Consider the following 20337-nt stretch of genomic DNA (forward strand, 5'->3'; position numbering starts at 1 on the left):
AGCTTGAAGAAAATTGTAGCTAGACATCTCCAATACCAACCATATCCAATGCCAAGTCATTACCTAATTTGACACATCACGTCATGCTGTGGTAGGAGTGGAACCACTCTTGATGAGGGGTGACATGAAATGAAGCCCCTAAATCAATCAACCAACATTGAGTATAGGTGGATGAGGCACTAGTTAATTGCAAAACCTCAAGAGAAGAAGCTACAAGTATGTAGTCATCATCAAAATCAGTCTGCACGATCTTAATCTCTTTAATCTTGATGTAGGACTTGTTAGGGACAATGTTGCGATCATCGTTCTTTTCCTGCCCTTTTCCTTGCGGTTGTCATCATACATTTTATAGCACTGTGACCAAGACAGTGCTTTTCACAATAGTCACAAGTCAATGCAAATGTACGGCCACGAGAGTTACTACAAGTCTGCCCATGTGATTGAGAGCAAGACTTCTGAGAGTCTCTCCAAGGTGATCATTACCACTCCTACCATTATTGCCTCTAATTGTCAAAGCATGAGAGGTGTATGAAGCATCTACATTCTTTTTGTTAACCTCTTCATTCAAGAGTGTACTCTCTACATCCTACGATTTCAGCCCATTAGCAGGCATAATTGCACACATAGCAATACAGAATGTGTTCCATGACTCAATTAATATAACTAGCAAGAATAAGGGAGGAAGATTGTCCTTAAATTCAACCCCTTGCGAAGATAAGTAGCTGAAAATAGAATGAAACTCGCTTAAGTGGACAGACAACATGGGAAAAAGAGATGTGATAATTGGAATGGATTGATTAACAAAAAATCGTGCCTTGATTGTGATTGTGAAGAGAGATCTTTAATTTTTAAAGAAAAATATAACAATTTTCATAAAATTCAGGGAAGGGAAAGAGATTGTAAATCTTTAATCATTTCAACCACAGTCACATTCAAAAATCTCCTTGGAAAAATGATTCAATCATAGGAAAAGCTAGGCAAACTTAGAATTCAAAGAAAAAATGTGTATGTATGAGCTACTTCTCCTCTATTTCCAAGATAAATATTCTTTTTCTCTTACTAATGCCTATGTTCAATAGTTGTATTCCTCCTTTTTGGAGGATTTGCAAAGGACCAAGGATGAGTCACATAAAGCCACAATTAAATTAAGCTATCTAAAAGAGACATTGGCTAATCTTTTTAAACAAATGAGAGTTGGTTCAGCCAATACATCTAAGAGGTAGGCCTTTACTTATCATAAACATTATGAATATTATCCCATAATTGCTAGGTGGTCTGTTTATTAGAGACAACCTTATAGTAGACTTGCTTAGAGAGTGGCAAAATGATTGTAGATTTACATAACTTATCCTAATCTTTTACCTCAATGTGTTCAAGCCTTTATTTGCAATTTTTGTGCAAGAGCTTGCCAAATTTATGCCTTTCAATAGCCATAGTTGGTGCCATCCAACTTGTCAATGTTGAAGATAGCATTGTCATTTGACCCACAAGCCATAATGTAGTAAATGAGAGCAAAGTCTAAGATGAATAGTTTTTTGTAAATGACAGCCAAATAGTCCAAAATCACACCCAAGATAGTGTCTAATAGAGGAAAAACTACAAAGAGTAGGGTTGTCCACTAACTACCAAAGAATGACTATCAAGTCAAGGCATTTGGTCTCATAAATGATGCATAAACCTGCAATTACAAGAAGCTGAAAATAATAACACTAATAAATCCAAAGCCAAGTGTGAGCAATCAACATATAGAATCCAATTTGTAGTTGCCAGGTATATCCTATAAGAAGCAAGGTATGTACAAACCACTAGCAATCATTGAGCATTCAACTGGTGGTGAGAATTGTCAAACTCAGTGTGTCAAAGTGGGATACATCCAATAGACATAATTGTCATACATATAGTAGGTCTCAAGTTAATGGAAGAGAACTGCCAAATATGCAATTGATTGAGCAAGTGTAAAGAAGATCAATACATATCCAAGCAAGATGAATACATCACTGAAGACAACTTGATAGAGATAGGTGTTGGCTCAAAGCATGAATCAAATTAGGTCACTAGGCAAGAATCACATCCAAATAACATGTGGAGAGCATAGACACAACTTAATTGAGTCCCATAGTCTCATTGAAGTAAGCTCAACTACATAAACCCAAAGCTTTACTCAAATGCAAAATAGCAAAGTAGCTCAAGTGACTCCCATTGAAACAAAATTGAATGGAAATTGAGCAAGACAAGCTCAGTAAACATGCAAGCATCCAAGATACATCAAGTGGATAGTCGAGAGCATAAAACCCAATAAAATCTTCAAGCCTATAAGTGAATGATCACTGTATCAATTGACCAAAGCTCCAGTACATGTAAATGATCTCAAATGCAAAGCTTAAGATATTCCATAAGCATGTCCAAGTACATAACGTCAATGCCATACATCAATACATCCACTAAAGTACTAGAATATCATTGGATGGTAGTAGGCATAGACTTTCATAATCAATTAGCTTGGTGTGACTGTATACAACATGTATATCCTAAATAGGTCTATCTTGAATACAATAAATAGCATGTCTATCCTCAATGTAGTGAATAGTAGGTCTATTTGCAACATACTGAACATCATGAAACACAATGAACAATAGGTCTATCTTGTAACATAGTGAATAGTAGGTCTGCTGTCCTGCATAGAGTAAACAATAGGTTTATCCTGCATGGAGTAGACAATAGGTTTGTTGTCCTGCATAAAGTAGACAGTAGGTTTGTCCTACATAGAGTAAGCAAACAACAAGTCTGTTTTTCATATAATAAACAATAGATCTATCCTACATAAACTAGATAGTAGTTTTGTCTTACATAGAATAAATAGCAAGTTTGTCTTGCACAGAATAATCAACATGTCTATTTGCTACTATTGCTGAACCCATCGGAGCCCTTTTTGTTGAAGGTCTACTTGATGGCAGGAAGGAGCCTGCACAAACCGAGAATAGGCCTATGAAGCATAGAACTGATGCATACCCTGTTGAAGGGTAGCCATTAGACCTTAGTTGTAGATCTCAAATCCAAGCAGAAGCATACTAAAGAGAAGACCCTCAAACCAATGCATTAATACTAGTTGAAGAGAGAAGCCCGAGTGAGAGCACAAGCAAGTAGCAGAAGCAGCGAATGAGTAAGATATGGTGGATGGAGAGAGAGAGAGAGAGAGAGAGAGAGAGAGAGAGAGAGAGAGAGAGAGAGAGAGAGAGAGAGAGAGAGAGAGAGAGAGAGAGAGAGAGAGAGAGAGAGAGAGAGAGAGAGAGAGAGAGAGAGAGAGAGACTCAAGATGTGGGAACTCGAATAGTTACAATGTGTGATTGACCTTCCCTTATTCAAATGTCACTGAAAGAATAAAGAATGAAGTGATAGTGATGGGCACCCGCCACCTGTAGTATATAGGTATGTAGTTACTGTTAGTGTAGTAATACACGGGTGGCATAGGCACTGGTGCCTTTACCCCCACTAATTTGACACTTGCAAATGAAGCTTGCAACATGGCATACAATTCCCGCAATCATCCATCTTCAAGGAAGCCTACATCATGGCATAAAATACATGCAGTCAAACCATGTAATCACCACCAGCTACATCATTCAAGAGACATTGCTGGAACTGCTACTCAACCACCCTCAAATGCTAGTTAAGGAAGGACATATGTTTGGAGGAAGTGGACACAAAGTTGTGGAACTCAACCATTCCTCACTACTCAACCAAGAGCCAATGCAAACAAAGATAACAATCCTAACACCAAATAAAATGACAAGACAATCCAAAAGGTACTTTCTTAATTAGAATGCCGATGAAGGGATCTGCCATTGGGTAAAGGAGTACCAATCCTATGCTTTGTGTGAACTTTGTTATGGTCCATGTCCACCCATTGAAGTCCTTAGGTCTTGGGTCAAAGATCATTGGCATACATTATGCATTTGGGTGTTTTACACTAGGTATCTCGCGAATAATTATTTTTTGTCCTTCTTTGGGTCCCATGTTATGATTGCCAATGTCCTCACTTATGGGCATTAGATGCTTTTTAGCTTGCCTTTAACCCTATTTTGGTGGACCAAAGAATTTGACCATTGTGTCCTAAACCAAGTAAGGTGCCTATCTAGATCAAGTTTCCCAACTTATCATATTAATATTACCCCTTTCTCAACTCATTGGCCTCTCCAATAGTTCTAGGGCATTGTCCCTATACCAACAAATCCCTGTTGGCACCCTTAAATCCTAGTTGAAGTTGATCTAAGCAAAAAAGCTCAAGCACCACACTCTAATTTGCAATGATCATGGATATATCATAAGAAAGTAAGGGGTTATGTAGAAAAATTTGCCTAGCTCATGTTTCAAGTGCCATAAGTAGGGATGTTTGCTCTAAGTGGGAAAAGAAGAACCCAATAGTGAAGGAGAAAGTTGAAGGGAAGACAACCATAGATACCTCTAGACTATGCAGTCGAAGAAGTTAAAGGCCAAGAAGACCAAAGCAAAGAATAAGGGTAAGTCATTGTCAAGGGCCAATACAAGTAACATGTATGCCCTCCTACTCATGAATCTAGAAGACAATGAGGAGTGATTCACTACAAAAGGTAAGTTTCATGTTTTACTTTCAAATACAGACTCAATGTCTAATGAGGATGAGTTCATTGATGGAACACAATTCTTCTAAACACAACTAGTACAACTAACAAATTCAAAAGGAACGCGAAACATCATGACTTGAATGTGGCAATGGAGACTCAGTAGAATGGATAGAATGATGCCCCATCACAAGCGAAGGAAGAAACTTAGCCACTTACAACTCAAATTCACAACAACAACCGTTAGTAAAGGAAGTCATCACAAAAAAGACACAGAGCATGCATCCTCAATAACAATAGGACAAGGTCAATCAATGGGTCAGAATCCAAGTAAGAGGATGTGAAGAATTTTCCATTGTTCTAGTTTATGTGTAGGGAGTAATGAGCTCTAAATCCAAGTTGTGGGATTCTTTAAAACAGCTACAATGCCCTATCATTCTAGACAGTGACTTCAACATGGTTGAAAACCTTTTTGATAGACATGAAGGTAAGGGCCAAGTGGTCTCACATAGCCAAAAGACAATGTGGTTGGGCTCAAAGGTTTTAGGGTCTAGTAGAACCAGCCATGAGTTGAACTTTACAAGGTTAGAAAGGCTAGCTATTGAGAAAATCTCACATTGAATAATTCTATGTCACAATAGGACTTCAAATCTCTTTCAAGGAAGCTAAACTAAGAACATTCCACAATATTTTTACTATCAAACCATAAGCCAATCTTACTTTCCCTTTCTAACACTGACATAATGAGGGTAGGCTAGTTTCAAGTAGATTAAAATCTTTTTTGCTTCAACTACATTAGGGAAGGAACCAAGAAAATCTAGGACAATCATTTCTACTCCTTCTCTCTAGCCATTGCATGGAAGGATGCAACTAAGGAAACTAAACAGCTTCGTAGGGAGGCAAAACACAAGGCAACACAAATTAGAAGGAAAAGAAGACAACAAGTATATAATGAAGTGGGCCAAGTAGAAGGTAAATTGAACTAGGGAAGAGAGGACTATCAAGAGCCTCTAATTGAAGTAATGGCTAGGCTTAGGAAAGAAGGATTCCTAGAAGTAGAGTCTCTTCAATACTACTTTTGAAGGTGGTGGGCTGATAAGGTGGATCGGCCAACAAAAGAACAATTCCATCTACTCACAATGAAAAAGGACATGATAGAGTTCCCCTCCTAAAAAAAGAAGATAGCATCTTGCCTCATCAATAGGAGGTGTTTGCCCACAAATACTTCTCCATCTTTGATCAATACCCCTCTTCAACTCTTGAGAAGATGATGTAGGAGCTAAAATAGTATGATGTCAAAAGAAGGTAATCCCATAAAGTAGCTCAAATTCTAGACATGGATATCACCAAAGTGGATATAGTGGATAATATTTAGTTTCTTAATAAGGGAAAATACTAGGTAATAGACAACCTCACGCATGAATTCTTCCAAGAATATCAAGATATCTTACTCAAAATCCTTCTTAGTTTATGGAAATACTCAATTGCCAAAAGGTCTCTACCTCTAAGCATCAATGAGGGAGTAGTTACACTAATCCACAATAAAGATAACAAGGGGGAATTGGGGAATTGGTGACCTATAACCAGCCTACCGACTGAATAGATGATATTTACTAAAACATTAGCTAGGAGGCTATCCCAACATTTATACTATTGAGTCAAAAAAGAGCACAAAAACTTCATAAATGGGAAACATATATTAGATATAGTTATAGGTCTTTGAGAGGGAATTGACTATGCACAAAAAACCAATCAAGACTTTTTCTTTCTCAATATTGATTTTGACAAGGCTTATGATAGAATTGAATGGGACTTTATCTTGCAGTATGGAATGGGCCTAGGCAATGCTTTATTAGATTCATCTTTACCCTTTTTGATAATGCAATAGCTAGGGTGGCCATCAATGGTGAGCTAGCTAACCTCTATATACTGAGGTGCTCAATTTGACAAGATTGTCCATTAGCTCCATTACTTTACACCATAGCTATTGACATGCTTGGTTGTTTTCTTGAGGATCAAGTTAGAAAATGGCTTATTCAAGAAGTCAAACTACTCAACTCCAATAAGTAGATTGTGTTGAACCTATTTGTAGATGATAGGAATGGCACAATAAAGAATGAACAACAATCCCTTATGAATCTTTGGAGATGTCTATAAATGTTTGTCTTGCCTTGAAGGTCTAAGATGAATCACCACAAAATAGGCATCATGACCTTACTAGCCATTGCCCTCAATGTATTTTAGACACATTGGTTGTCAAAACCTAGTGGAAGGATAGATCTTTAGGTTCCTTTTGATTCCCATGGGCTACGGAGCCACACTCAAATAGAGGTGGCAATGGGTGATGGATAAGCTTAGCAAGAAACTAGAATATTGGAAAGGATTTCAGCATGGGCTTGCTTCTAGAAAATCGGTTTTGCAACACTACATAATTCCTACTTGCATCGGTTTCCTTGCTTGCTAGAAGCCTAGTAAAACACACATTGATAGCTAGACTCACTTCGTAGGAATTTGTATTGAGTGGGGACTTCCATGGACACAAAATCCGTAAAGTAGCTCAGAATATTTGCACCCTAGATAAGAAATATGGAATAGGGATCCCAAATATCCACCATGGCATGAAAAGTCACAACAAAATGGCTAGTCATAAGTCAATTGAAGCATGATGAAGATTGGACAATTTTATTAAATCATAACCTTAAACTCTATCAGTGGAGGAATGTAGCACATTTATTGAACTCCACACACATAATATTCTCCTCAGAACAATACAAGATTTAGGGCAAAGAAGGTGTTGACATTCTTGAAGATGATTTGGGAATCCTAATAGTAATACAAATAATCTATTAGTATGGTGGTGGATAAGAAGGGCAATATCAAATGGGTGGCATTAGATTCAGTATGGCTCTGGATAGCGGTATAGCCAATCAAGAGGAAGAACTCAAGACAATAGTTAGGCTTTGTAGAAAAGGCATCAAGATTGGAAGGATTTATGGGATACCCATTGTAACATTCCACCTGAGTTATTCCTTGGTGGTACATTCTTAGTAGCCCATCAAGAGATGTCCTAGGAAGTGCCATCCAGGATTTTGATAAAACCCTCAAATTTTGCTAACTAGGCTCGCTTGAGTCTACCCCACATTGGAAGTTCCGACCGCTCCTATGAGGATTGACCTAAGTTTTTTTGGTCAAATCTATTAATAGCGGTTAATTAATATTAGCAGATTCTAAAGTGATGTGAGTCAGTCTTTCTGGTTTCTAATGGTACATCAAGTGTGATTTTTATTTCTTCTTAGGAAAGCTCTTAGCTTACCAAGACCACCTAGCCATAGGTTTGGATCTGGGAGTCCATCCTCCCACTTCCCTCGAGAGAGTAGTTTTAGTTATCTAATTACCTACCACTTTAGGTTTAACATATAAAAATGACTTCTTTGAATTATCTCATGATACAAATTTGTTGCATGCCTTTTATTCACGACACAAAAACATAGTAAAGTAATTCCTTCTTAATAGTTGCTTTCAGAAAAAAATGACATTTACAATGTTTTCTATTCAAAGTATTATTCTCTCCAAGTTCCATTCCTTGACTAGTATTAGAACTTCCAGACATAGTCTAGAAATCAAAGGGTAGTTGGTAGTTTGTCAGAGCCTAAGGAGTTTATGACTAGAGCCCCCTGGTATCCTCATCTCCTCCTATCGACTAGAGTTTCCTACAGTGCGACCTTTTGCATCATGATTTGTCTAAACTCACTAATGTGAAACAAAAAAAGAAAAACCCCTTAGAGTAGGTTATATTCATGCTGGCCTTGGGGAGGTCTAATGCCATCAAGAACATTGCCTTAGTCGGCATTTTGTGTTCACCAGAATATTGCCTCAGTTGGTGATCTATACTCAGTCATCCATCTTTTAGCCTGATGATTTTAAGAAAGATCGGTATCTAGCTTACAATCACAAATATCTTATTTTGAATGCATTATACATAAACTTTTAACAAGTTTATTTCCAAGACAAATATTTTCTTTCCAAAAATAATAACATTGAGGCAAATTAGCATAATTGGCAAAATAATTTCGAGACAAATTAGCATAAGTGGCAATACCTTCCAATAGTCTTCCTGGATTTTCTCTTCCTTTGGGATTAGTATGGACTAAATTTAAGCAAGAATTTCATAGTTGAGGATAACTCCCTTGGAGTTTCGTGGGTCTTTGCCTGCAATAAAATAAAATATTGGTTAGTTTAATTACGAACAATATCATTTGGCAATTGCATTTCAAGGTCTCTTATATACCGAGGATTAACGTCCGTTATTATCCATAAGAGATTTTGTTTGATCAACAAAAAAATAAAAATTATTAAATTTTTTAGGGACATAGTACCTTCCTTGTACTCACTTAGGTTCATCTTGTACAAACCCAAGTCCTTAAAATTCACAGTTAAGAATTCCTCAAAGAAATTATATACAAGAATCAAATAAAATCTTATTTTATGTATGCAGCTTCTGTTGTCTATTCATCGATAAAGGCATGCAAGCTGTTTTTATTTAAAAAAAATAGTACCTGAGGATCCATGAGGGGTGCTTGGTTGAAGGTATTTGCAGCTTTGTTTGTGATCCCCATGTGATTGACATTCCGTTTGTAGTAATTGTGTCCACATCGTTATTGGCAACTTCTTCCTGTGTGACCTATGGTCTCTAATCACGCGATCACGAGAAAAGGGGAATTTGGCGAAGGAGTTTAGGGGTAATTAGATTGACATAAATTTGATTGACTGGGGATGGGGGATGGGGGGAAGCGATCACCAAGAATTTTGAGAAATCGAGAAGAGTCTTGATTCCATAGGGGGGAATAGGATAGAAGGGATGGAGGAATTGAATTTGAGAGCTCGCAGAGTATCCTCCTTGTCTTCTTGACGAGGAATTCCCATGCTTGTGCTTCTCTTGCCCCACTCCCTCATGCTCTATACTCCTGAGAAGGGCCTCTCCCCTCTTGCTCGGACTGCCCTCAATGTCTCCCCATGCCTCTTATTTATAGCTATATTAGAGCAAAAGGGTTGTGGCTAAGAAGAAGAGCTCTTTATGGAGGGGATCTTGGCAAAATCAGTAATTTGAAGCTATAGATGCAATCTGATGCTCAGATTGCAATCTAATGGTTCCATTGGCTTTGAAAGGGGGGTTAAAACCCCAAGAAACCTAATGAGAATTCTTCTAGATCACTTTTTCTTCTTCTCATTCAGAGTGTTGCTTGCTACTTGTAATCTGGGATTGCTATGCACGCGAATTTACCAATCCTTCTTTTTGCATTAAATCTCCAAAACTTGTTGAAAAAGCTACTTGTTTTTTTTAAAAAACACGACACCATGTTTTAGAAGTTTCCATAGCTTTTTAAGATATTTACAATAAATGATATTCAAAATATCGAAAATATGCTAGTTTTGTCCATCCATACTATAGACATTAACACTAATGACTAATACAGCTCATAACTCTCATTCATGCGGTAACTTCTGTGACGGGTGGCTTCATCAGTCTTTGTCAATTTGGAAAAATGTCGGGTTATGATCCTCTAGTCTTTTTGCTCGAGATCATCTCTATTTAATGAATTTATAGTTCTTCAAGTCCATTTTGCGAGAAGTCGGGAATATTTTAAATCAAAGTCAAGATATGACACCCATAATAACTAGTGGAACACTAGAGATACTCTAGTCACACAATATTGATTCAATGAACAATTATGGAGATATTTCACCGACGAATGGAATCACATATTTGGACTAACCCATTTTTCTTTAGTTTGATTTGTAGGACAGGGTGGAGGACTTTAGGTGGGAGAGGAGACTTCATGTACTTCCCATTCCCAACATTGAAAGAATTGACCCAAAGCTAATTGGAAAACTTGATGGAAGGTGGAAGCTTGATCAATGGTATTATAGATTTGAGAAAATTTGGTTTCTCACTATCCCTCCTAAAATCTCTTTTTTGTTATGGCTTATGCTACATCAAGTTGTTTGGACTATAGGAAAATGTGATGGTGTATGCATGAAATGTAAACAAGAAATAAAAACCATCCCCAATTAATTTCTCAATTGCCCCAAAAATGAGGTTAGATGCCTCAGGTAATTTGAACTATAATAAGGAGTGCCTACTTATGGTCTATTTGGATTTCTAGGAATGAGCATGTATTTAATTGGTTTTGTAGATATACTCTTAAGGAAAAAATCATAAGTGAAGAAGTTGGTCACTCCATCAAGCCTCTCAATATTTTCCTCTTAAAGAAATAAAGAAAGGAGAAGGTCAAGAAGAAAAAAATTGAGGCCGCAAAAATATTGCTTACATTAGGGGAAGCATTTAAATTCTACTTTGGTTTATCTCAACCTAAACACTAGGATATGTTGGTATCTATTCATCCCACACTAAAGGTTTTTTTGAGCGCAATCTACAATCTTTTTGCTCCATCCCTGTTTTGTATCATCTTGGGACAATTTTGTAACCCTCTTGAATGCTCTTCAAAAAGTTCCCCAAACTATGTAATCGATCCTCATGACCCGCTCCTTGTTGTAGCATTGCAAATATTTCTCCACTTTTTAAAATACAATTTACTACATTCAAAACACACACACACACACACACACACACACACACACACACACACACACACACACACACACACACACACACACACACACACACACACACACACACACACACACACACACACACACACACACACACACACACACACACACACACACACACACACACACACACACACACACACACACACACACACACACACACACACACACACACACACACACACACACGTGCATGCACACATGCATGTGCACGCGCGCGCGCGCGCACACACACACACACACACACACACACACACACACACACACACACACACACACGCGCGCGCGCGCACGCGCACACGCACACGCACATGCACACATGCGTGCATGAGTATGCACAACAAAACAATGACTTAATTAATAACCAATAAAAAATGATCAACAAAGGGACTGGTAATTGACAAATTAGCTACTTAAGAAAGGAGATGTAGATAACTAATAAATGACTCAACAAAGGGAGCAATCAACAACTAATTAACAACTTAATTGAATGAATGACTAAATCTAATTGAGTAATTGAGTAACAATCACAATTGAACATAATAATACCAATTTATTCATCGATTTACCTTCTTCTTCTTTATGTAATAAACTATACCTACCCATAGTGTTATAGCCTATAATAAATATCATCATGCACTGAATAAAGAAATTCAACCAATTTGATTTAAATGAAGAAATTCCAAGATGCATTGTAGCTTATGATGTAAACAACAAAATCAAGCTAAATTGATTTGTTTTCTAAGTCATACCTCTAAGGATAGTCAAGGCAAAGTTGGCGTAGCGACTATCATTATAGGGAGGCATCTATTCTAGCCTTCACAAAGGCATTGTCAGTGTGGTGGTCGATGTTTCCAATGGTGGGTAAATATTCTCACCCTTAGATAAAAAATATTCATTCTCATCTATCCTTTGTTTCCTTTTCGGCTTTAAACATGCGAAGCTTCAATTCTACCCAATGGGGCTTTTAGGCTATTTCGGATACACTAATCAAATGACAATACCAAAATGAAAAATTTGGGTGGAGAATGGGACAAAAAAATGGTGTCTTTGCATTTGAAGTGGCTAAAGACTTGCATTTGGGATAAAAAATTACTCAAAACAAACACTAGGAGGCCAAGCTACAAAGAAATTGGGAAGATACTGAAGAGGGTGGCACAATTCTCCCTTGACCTTCTTGATTTCATTATAGCTTGGTCTCACAATGTCTCTTTTGAGCATTTCTCAACCTAGATGATGGTTTTGGACTCCCTAGATACAAAGCACCATCAAATTTTCCCCATTCTCCACTCAATAATTTAGATATTGACACCATTAAAAATTGATTAGTGTATTCAAATGGCCCAAAATGTTCAAAGAGGAGAGAGAGATAGGGAAAACACCATATCCATGAGCCTTTAGGCTCCCAAGCTCATTTCTTCATATTCCACACTCTAAACTGAAAAGCACATACACTACAAGATAAAGTGACCTAGTGTAAATGTAGACTAGACTGACTAACTCTAGTCAGGTCACTAACTGACTACTAACCCGACTTATTTAATGTACTCACATGTAGACAGTTGTACACACTAACTGTCATAGATGTCGGTCATAGATGAAGACACACTGACGGTGAGCTTGATTTCCAACACTCCCCCTCAAGCTCAAAAACAAAACTCAAATCATCTGCATCATTCCAAGTAGCTGTCTAAAGTGAATGAACTTATCTTTACCAAGTGATTTGGTAAAGATGTCTGCTACCTGGTCTTCAGTCTTTACATGCTCCAAGTCAATCTGATCTGCTAAAACCATTTCCCTGATGAAATGATAGTGAACCTCAATGTGTTTTGATCTTGCATGATAAACATGATTGCTTGCTAACATAACACTGCTCAAATTGTCACAATGCAGCTTGACTTTGTTGTCCAAGTGTACTCCCAAGTCATTCAACAACTTCTGTAACCACTTAGCTTCACAGGCTGCTAAGGCCGCTCCACGATACTCTGCTTCCGTACTAGACAATGCAACTGTAGGCTGTTTCTTACTCTGCCAACTGATCATGCTACTACCCAATCCAAATGCATAGCCACTAGTTGACCTCCTGTCATATGTGCAACCAGCCCAGTCAACATCAGTGTACCCCATCAAGTCAAGGGGTTTCCCATATGCATAAAACAGCCCATGATCTGTGGTACTCTTTACATATCTCAGAATTCTTCTGACTGCATCCAAGTGTGGTTTGCGAGGCTTTTGCATGAACTGACTGATCAGGCCCACAGCATAACTCAAGTCAGGTCTAGTGATCGTGAGATAGATCAAGCTGCCTACCATCTGTCTACATAACATTCTCAATCTCTGTCCCAACATCAATCTGCAGCTTGACATTCTGCTCCAAAGGCGTATCCATAGGCTTGCAATCAGCCATACCATATTTCTGTAACATGTCATGAGCATACTACTTCTGGCAGCCATATGCCTTGAGGTGTAGAGACAACTGTTTGACCCTCTCTGATCTCCTGAGCTATGGCTCACTGTGAGCTTGCCTCTCATGAGGCGGCACATAACGGCTCTGCCTAGCACCTGGCGTCATAACAGACGGAATCCCCAATTCACTATCTAAGCTGTCACTGCTAGATGAATCATAACCTGTAGTGAGTGGACCTGTTACATCTTCAAAAACCTTTTATTTTCCCTTATCTATTCTCCCCCTCACTGACATATCCGTGTCAGTGGATGCAGTAGTGCGACTCCGTAATCATCTTGTCCAAGGACTCACTGTAGATGATACATCACCTGTCTGACCAGTCATGGAAGTACTCTCTGCAGGAGTATTTTCAACATGACTCATACTGGGCAAGCCATCAGTAGGCACTGCAACAGGATTCCCATACCAAGATGCTAACTCATCAAATACTACATCTCTGCTTATGAGTGTCTCATGCGTAGAAGGTACATAACACTTATAAGCTTTCCGTTCCTGTGCATATCCAATAAACACACTTTTCACTGCCTTAGGATCCAATTTCTTCCTCTTCTCATCCGGTATATGCACATATGCAATGCTGCCAAATACCTTCAAGTGTGAAATATCAGGTTTATGACCATACAGCTGTTCATACGGAGTGACATCATGAATCCTTGCTGCTGTAGGGGTTCGATTCAGCACATAAACAGCAGTCACCACTGCTTCAGCCCAATAACCATTTGGCAGACATTTTTCATTCAGCATAGCTCTAGCTGACTCCATCAAAACTCTGTTTTTGCTCTCTACAACATCGTTTTGCTGCAGTATATAACTGCATGTGAGCTGTCTTCTGATCCCATGTTTAGCAAGATACCTGTCAAAGTAGTTTGAGACATATTCACCTCCTCCATCTGATCTCAAACATGATATGTAACAGCCCAATTCATTTTCAGCATGTTTCTTGAAGTCTTTGAATGCATCAAACACATCATCCTTATGTTTCAAGATATAAAGCCAAGTGTACCTACTGAAATCATCAATAAATGAGACATAATATCGTGCACTGCCAAAAGAAGCATTATGTGAAGGACCCCAGACATCAGAGTGTACCAACTGTAAAGGCCTAGTGCTGTTTTTTACATGTCTCATGAAAGGAAACCGTGCCTGCTTCCCAAACTGACATGCAGGGCATACATGACCAAAATCATTATACTTGAATTTAGGTAATCCAAGTACTACTTCTTTCTGCTGCATAGATTTCAGCTTTTGTACATTGACATGTCCAATCCGCTTGTGCCAAATCTCTACATCCCGAATGGCACTCTCATCATGTGCAAACATGGCTACCTTGAGTCCCGGAATGGTCGCATCCAATGTAAACATCTTGCCATCCCTTCTAACCTTGGCAATTAACTTGCAGCCATTTCCATACTCCTCAATGAAACACCCATCTTTGTTGAGCCTCACTTGCAAATTCTATTCTGCCATTTGACCCATAGACAACAGATTCTTTGTTATGGTTGGTACATGTAATACATCATGCAAGCCTTTCTTCTTGCCATCAGGCATCATAAGAGGAACAATCCCTTTATGCTTTATGTCATGTTGGGTGTCATCACCAGTACATACATGACTATGTGTACCTGCAACCATCTCATCAAACCACTCTCCAGGCGGGGTCATGTGGTTTGACGCTCCAGAGTCAATGTACCATCTGTCATCTCTATCATGTCTTGATGCATTTTTAGATACATGCTGCATGGCAAAGAGTCTATCAACTGACACATCATGAGCACCACTAGAAGATGCATAGTGCCCATGCTGTCTACCCTTTGCCTTCATATCTCCTTGCTTCTTGTAACAATCCTTTGCAATATGCCCATACCGGCCACAATAATGGCAGTCCTTGTCCCTGTTGGACTGATCAGATGACTGCCATGAACCAGAACCACCACCTCTACCTCGGGGTGATCTCCCCCTGCCTCTAAACCCACCAGATCCACGCTGGCCTTGCATATTTGCACCATGCCAATTACTCTGCTGCTGCTGCTGTCCATAAGTATTACGAGTGTCACCACGACCTCGAAATGAACCACGACCTCTAGATCCTCTGCCACGCTGGCTAGAGTACAACATAGTGTCTCTACTCTGAGATGCACTAGAACCTGTATTCAAACCAAGTTTGACTTCCTCATGCAGCAACAAAGCAACTAGCTCTTCCCAACTAGGGGGCTCTTCTCTGATAGAAATGGAAGTGTCAAAAGCTTTGTACTGTTTGCCTAAGCCATTCAAAGCAACAACAATCATATCATCTTCTGATAAACTTGAGCTAATAGTAGCAAGTTGATCAGCTATGGTCTTAATCTCCGTGGTATACGTCTCGATGCTCTTGCCATTCTTAGACATGTTGTTGAACTGCTGTTTCAATTGGATCTTTCTTGCATGTGTCATGGTTCCATAATTTTTCATCAGTATGTTCCAAGTATCCTTCGGAGTCTCACATCCAGTAATTTGAATTACCATAGCATGAGATATACATAAGGAAAACCAATGCAGCATCTTGCATGCTCTTTCATTCCATAGCCTGTAGGCTCTTTTCTGTTCATTTGTTGGATTATGTGCAGGCAACTCAGGAGCAACTTCATCTCCTGTACATAAATCCCAATAACCTCTGCCAACCAGAAAGTTATTCATTCTGAATTTCCATAATGTAAAGTTCTTATTATCCAACTTCTCTCCAACTATCTGAGTGATATTGTCAGTCCCATGTGCATTAGCCATGATGCAATAGACTATCTATCAAGTGCCTGACTCCCTGCAGTCCAATAAGTGTGACTGACTAAGTTTAGTCCGTAACAGTTTATGACAGTTTTCTGCACTAAATTGCAGAAAAAAACAAGGTATTTCAGCCCACTGACACCCCAAAACAACCCACAAACAAGTGGTCTCAACTGTGGATATAATTGTCAATACATAAGCTATGTGTTTGCTTCAGCTTAAGCTTCTGTAACCTCATTGCCAGGGTACATACATGCAGTCTGAAAACTGTAAACTTTGAGTAACCAGCAGCAATTTCAAGTCCACAACTGAGTGGTAATCATGTCATACATGTTTCAAAATCTCCCAGGTAGCTGCTAGTACATTTGGCAGTCAAGACATGAGCATAAGGGCACAGAACAGTGCATAACTAGCACATACAAGTGTCAACAAATTCAGTTGCAGGTTGCAGTCAACCAGAATTCAACATACCAAGCTCCAAGCAGCTCCAAAATGTCTTTCGACCATGTCATACATTTATTTTGTAGTGGCAAGTTCAATACATGAGCATTTGAGTAGGCATAGACAACCTGTCTTCATTGACCAATCACATAACCTTCATGAGCTATTTGTAATTAACCAGGATAGTGTAACTGCATTTACTTCAGCTTTAGAATTCAGTTTTCAATGATGCTCATTGCTTGCTTCAATCCTCCATACATTCAGCATGTATAGGCCAATTCATATAGATGATGGAACCCCCAAGATTGCTTCAGTAATGCACAGTACTTGTCATTGACTGTGTATGATAGTTTTCAGCCTGTCAATGATTTTCAGATCTGAGTATTCTGAGCAAAAAAATCTTAGCTCCAAGACATTTGATCCAATGTATACATGCTTTGACACATTCTTGTGCTCCAAAGATGCCTTCTGAGTGTAGTACAAGGTTCCTGTGTGTCAGTAGTGACTGAATGCATGCTGTCCATTCATGTTTACAGCAGTTCAGAACTGATTACAGGTCTGTGTCTGTTACTCCAGCTCATAACAGAGCTCCCACACAAGCATTTACTTCTTGCACACTTCAAATACCTTCAATAGTGAGCATACATGCTCTATGAACCTTGTCCAGGTGCTCCACTGAAGATTGATAGGTTGCTGTCCACCTAGATCAGTAGGCGCAGATCACATAGAATTCCAGGCCTTGTTTTCAGCTGGTCCTCCTCATCATGAGGCTCAATGACCACTTGCAGATGCTCAAAGATGCCCACCAAGGCTCCCAGGAAGGCCTCAACCACAATGATAAAGCATGGAGTCCAAGATGAGCAAATGCATTCCTTGACAGAGTAATGGCAGCCTATTCTTGTTTTCAAAAAAACTTATTCTTCAGCTTCTTCAAGTCTTCTTGACTCCCTCCTACTCCAGAGAGCTCAACCTGGCAATGCTCTGATACCATGTTCAAAGAGGAGAGAGAGATAGGGAAAACACCATATCCATGAGCCTTCAGGCTCCCAAGCTCATTTCTTCATATTCCACACTCTAAACTGAAAAGCACACACACTACAAGATAAAGTGACCTAGTGTAAATGTAGACTAGACTGACTAACTCTAGTCAGGTCACTAACTGACTACTAACCCGACTTATTTAATGTACTCACATGTAGACAGCTGTACACACTAGCTATCATAGATGTCGGTCATAGATGAAGACACACTGACGGTGAGCTTGATTTCTAACACAAAAGCTATATTAGGTATCAAAAAGATTCAAAATGACCACTAGGAGACCAATTTATGGAAGAGTTGGGAAAGTATCATGGTAACTACCACAACATGATAAGGCATTTCCATACATTATGGTAGGCTCCCCTCTTGTGTTGTGTTGGCCTTGGACTAGTATAACACGGGGGTAAGGGAGGGGGATGTGTTAACCCTATGCAAGTTCAAGGCGTGAGAAATCAAGAGCCCATACAAAAATTAAAAAAAAAAAGGAGATGGTTAAGGAAGTGGGAGCCAAGATGGAAAATTTCATAAAATTCAAAGTTGGAGAAGTAAAAGACGTGAAAGTTGCTAAAATAGATATAATGTACCCACCACTTAATTGCAAAAGGTAATGTTTTGCAGTCGCTATCCTAGTTGTTGCCATCTACACTCTAATGGAATAGTTGGACTAGGTGGCTTTGGGTCTACCTTGTTGTTGCAAAGTGCTTGGCCTTGACCCACAAGGAACGAGTTGAAGATTCCTACAAAAAATAACAGTCTCTAATAGTATTCTAGTGCTCTATCTTGGCGATCACATTGTGGCCCTATAGGATTGAGAGCAACCAATCAATGCACTTGATTCATATTGAGTGTGAGATGAGGGGGAGCTAGGCTCTAACCCTTTGCCTTAGTAAGGAAAAATATAATCTTCATTCCCCTAAATGGTATGCGACTAGAATCTAAGACCGAATCCCATGTAAAGTTTCATCTGACTCATGTCCTAATATTTTCTTATGAGGAAAGCACTTGACTTATCAGGTCCACCTAACCATTGATTGGTTTCCATTGGGGAAGACGATCACTTGCTTTCCATTTACACGTGGGATTTCTTTAGTTTTCTAAACAAGCATGCTACACTATTTAACATATAGAAGCAACTTTCTTCATTATTTTTTTAATACTAGGTTCATTTCACATTTTCATTAGGTGCAACAAGAATACAAAAAATACATTCCTTTCAAAACATCTACTTTATTATTTGATAATTGTTACATTGAATTTCGTTTATAGAGCGAGATAAAAAACGTGCTCTCTTTAGAGCAATAAAGTAGCCCCATAAATTTTCATGCTCTTGATGCTCACCGTATTGCATACGTACAGATTTCTTCTCCATTTCAGGGCCAACTATGTGATTATCCTTTTTCAACCAGAGCCCCCTTGGATATGTGTTGTTATACAAGAGAACCTTCCATGAGTGACCTTCTTGCCTAGATGTTGGTTACATGTTGCCATAGAAGGGAATATTCTTCCATATGTGACCTTTTGACACTCATGAGGTGGAACGAAAACGAGCCCAACTTGAGCTCCAATAGTTTCCCTTAGGGGAGGTACAAATTGTTCAATATCGCCCAATATCTGGGCAGAAGCCAAAAGTCCTTTTTTAAATTTTTCATGGATTTATCATATCATCTAATGCAAGCAATAATAACTAGTCAAACCTTCTCAAACAATATTATTTTAATGAGAATGTAAAAAAGTTCCAATATTTTAATATGATCGCATTTCCTAATTTAAGTGGATTTAAACAAAATTTTCAAACATCACTAAGCTAGAATTACATGCTTTTTAAACATGTGACTAAATGTAACCAATACCTAGTTTTACGCATTGGAGTGGATGGCATCATTAGCCACCAATTCCCTTGCACTAAATGTTGTAGATAATGGAGTTGCTACATTTGAGGCCCCCACCTTCTTTGACATGCTAACTCTCTTGCATGGGGGCATGATGAGTGGGAGAGAAAATATTGGTAATATGGGATAAAGAAGATGGTAGGATGATAGAAAGAAGGGGAATAGGATGAAATAAAGATGTGGCTTTAAAAAATGATCGGTAGAATTATAGCATTAGAAAATTTATGCTTTGCCTCATTACTCTTTCTCACAAGTGCTTTGTCTTTTATTGCATCTCTCTCATCTCCATTAATATGTGGGGTGGGATTTCATCATTATTACCCCACATTGGAAGGGGGGAAGTTATCTTATTCAAATTTGAATTTATGGGGGGGAGAGACAATCTCTTTCTCTCTCTCTCTCTCTCTCTCTCTCTCTCTCTCTCTCTCTCTCTCTCTTCTTTCTCTATCTTTGTCTCTCTCCCTCTCTCTCTCTTCTCTCTCTCTTCATTCTCTTTCTCTTCTCTCTCTTTCTC

This window comes from Lygodium microphyllum, chromosome 7 (genome assembly GCF_053477565.2).
Source record: "Lygodium microphyllum isolate KBCC chromosome 7, Lygodium_microphyllum_v1.1.10, whole genome shotgun sequence".
Taxonomy (NCBI): domain Eukaryota; kingdom Viridiplantae; phylum Streptophyta; class Polypodiopsida; order Schizaeales; family Lygodiaceae; genus Lygodium; species Lygodium microphyllum.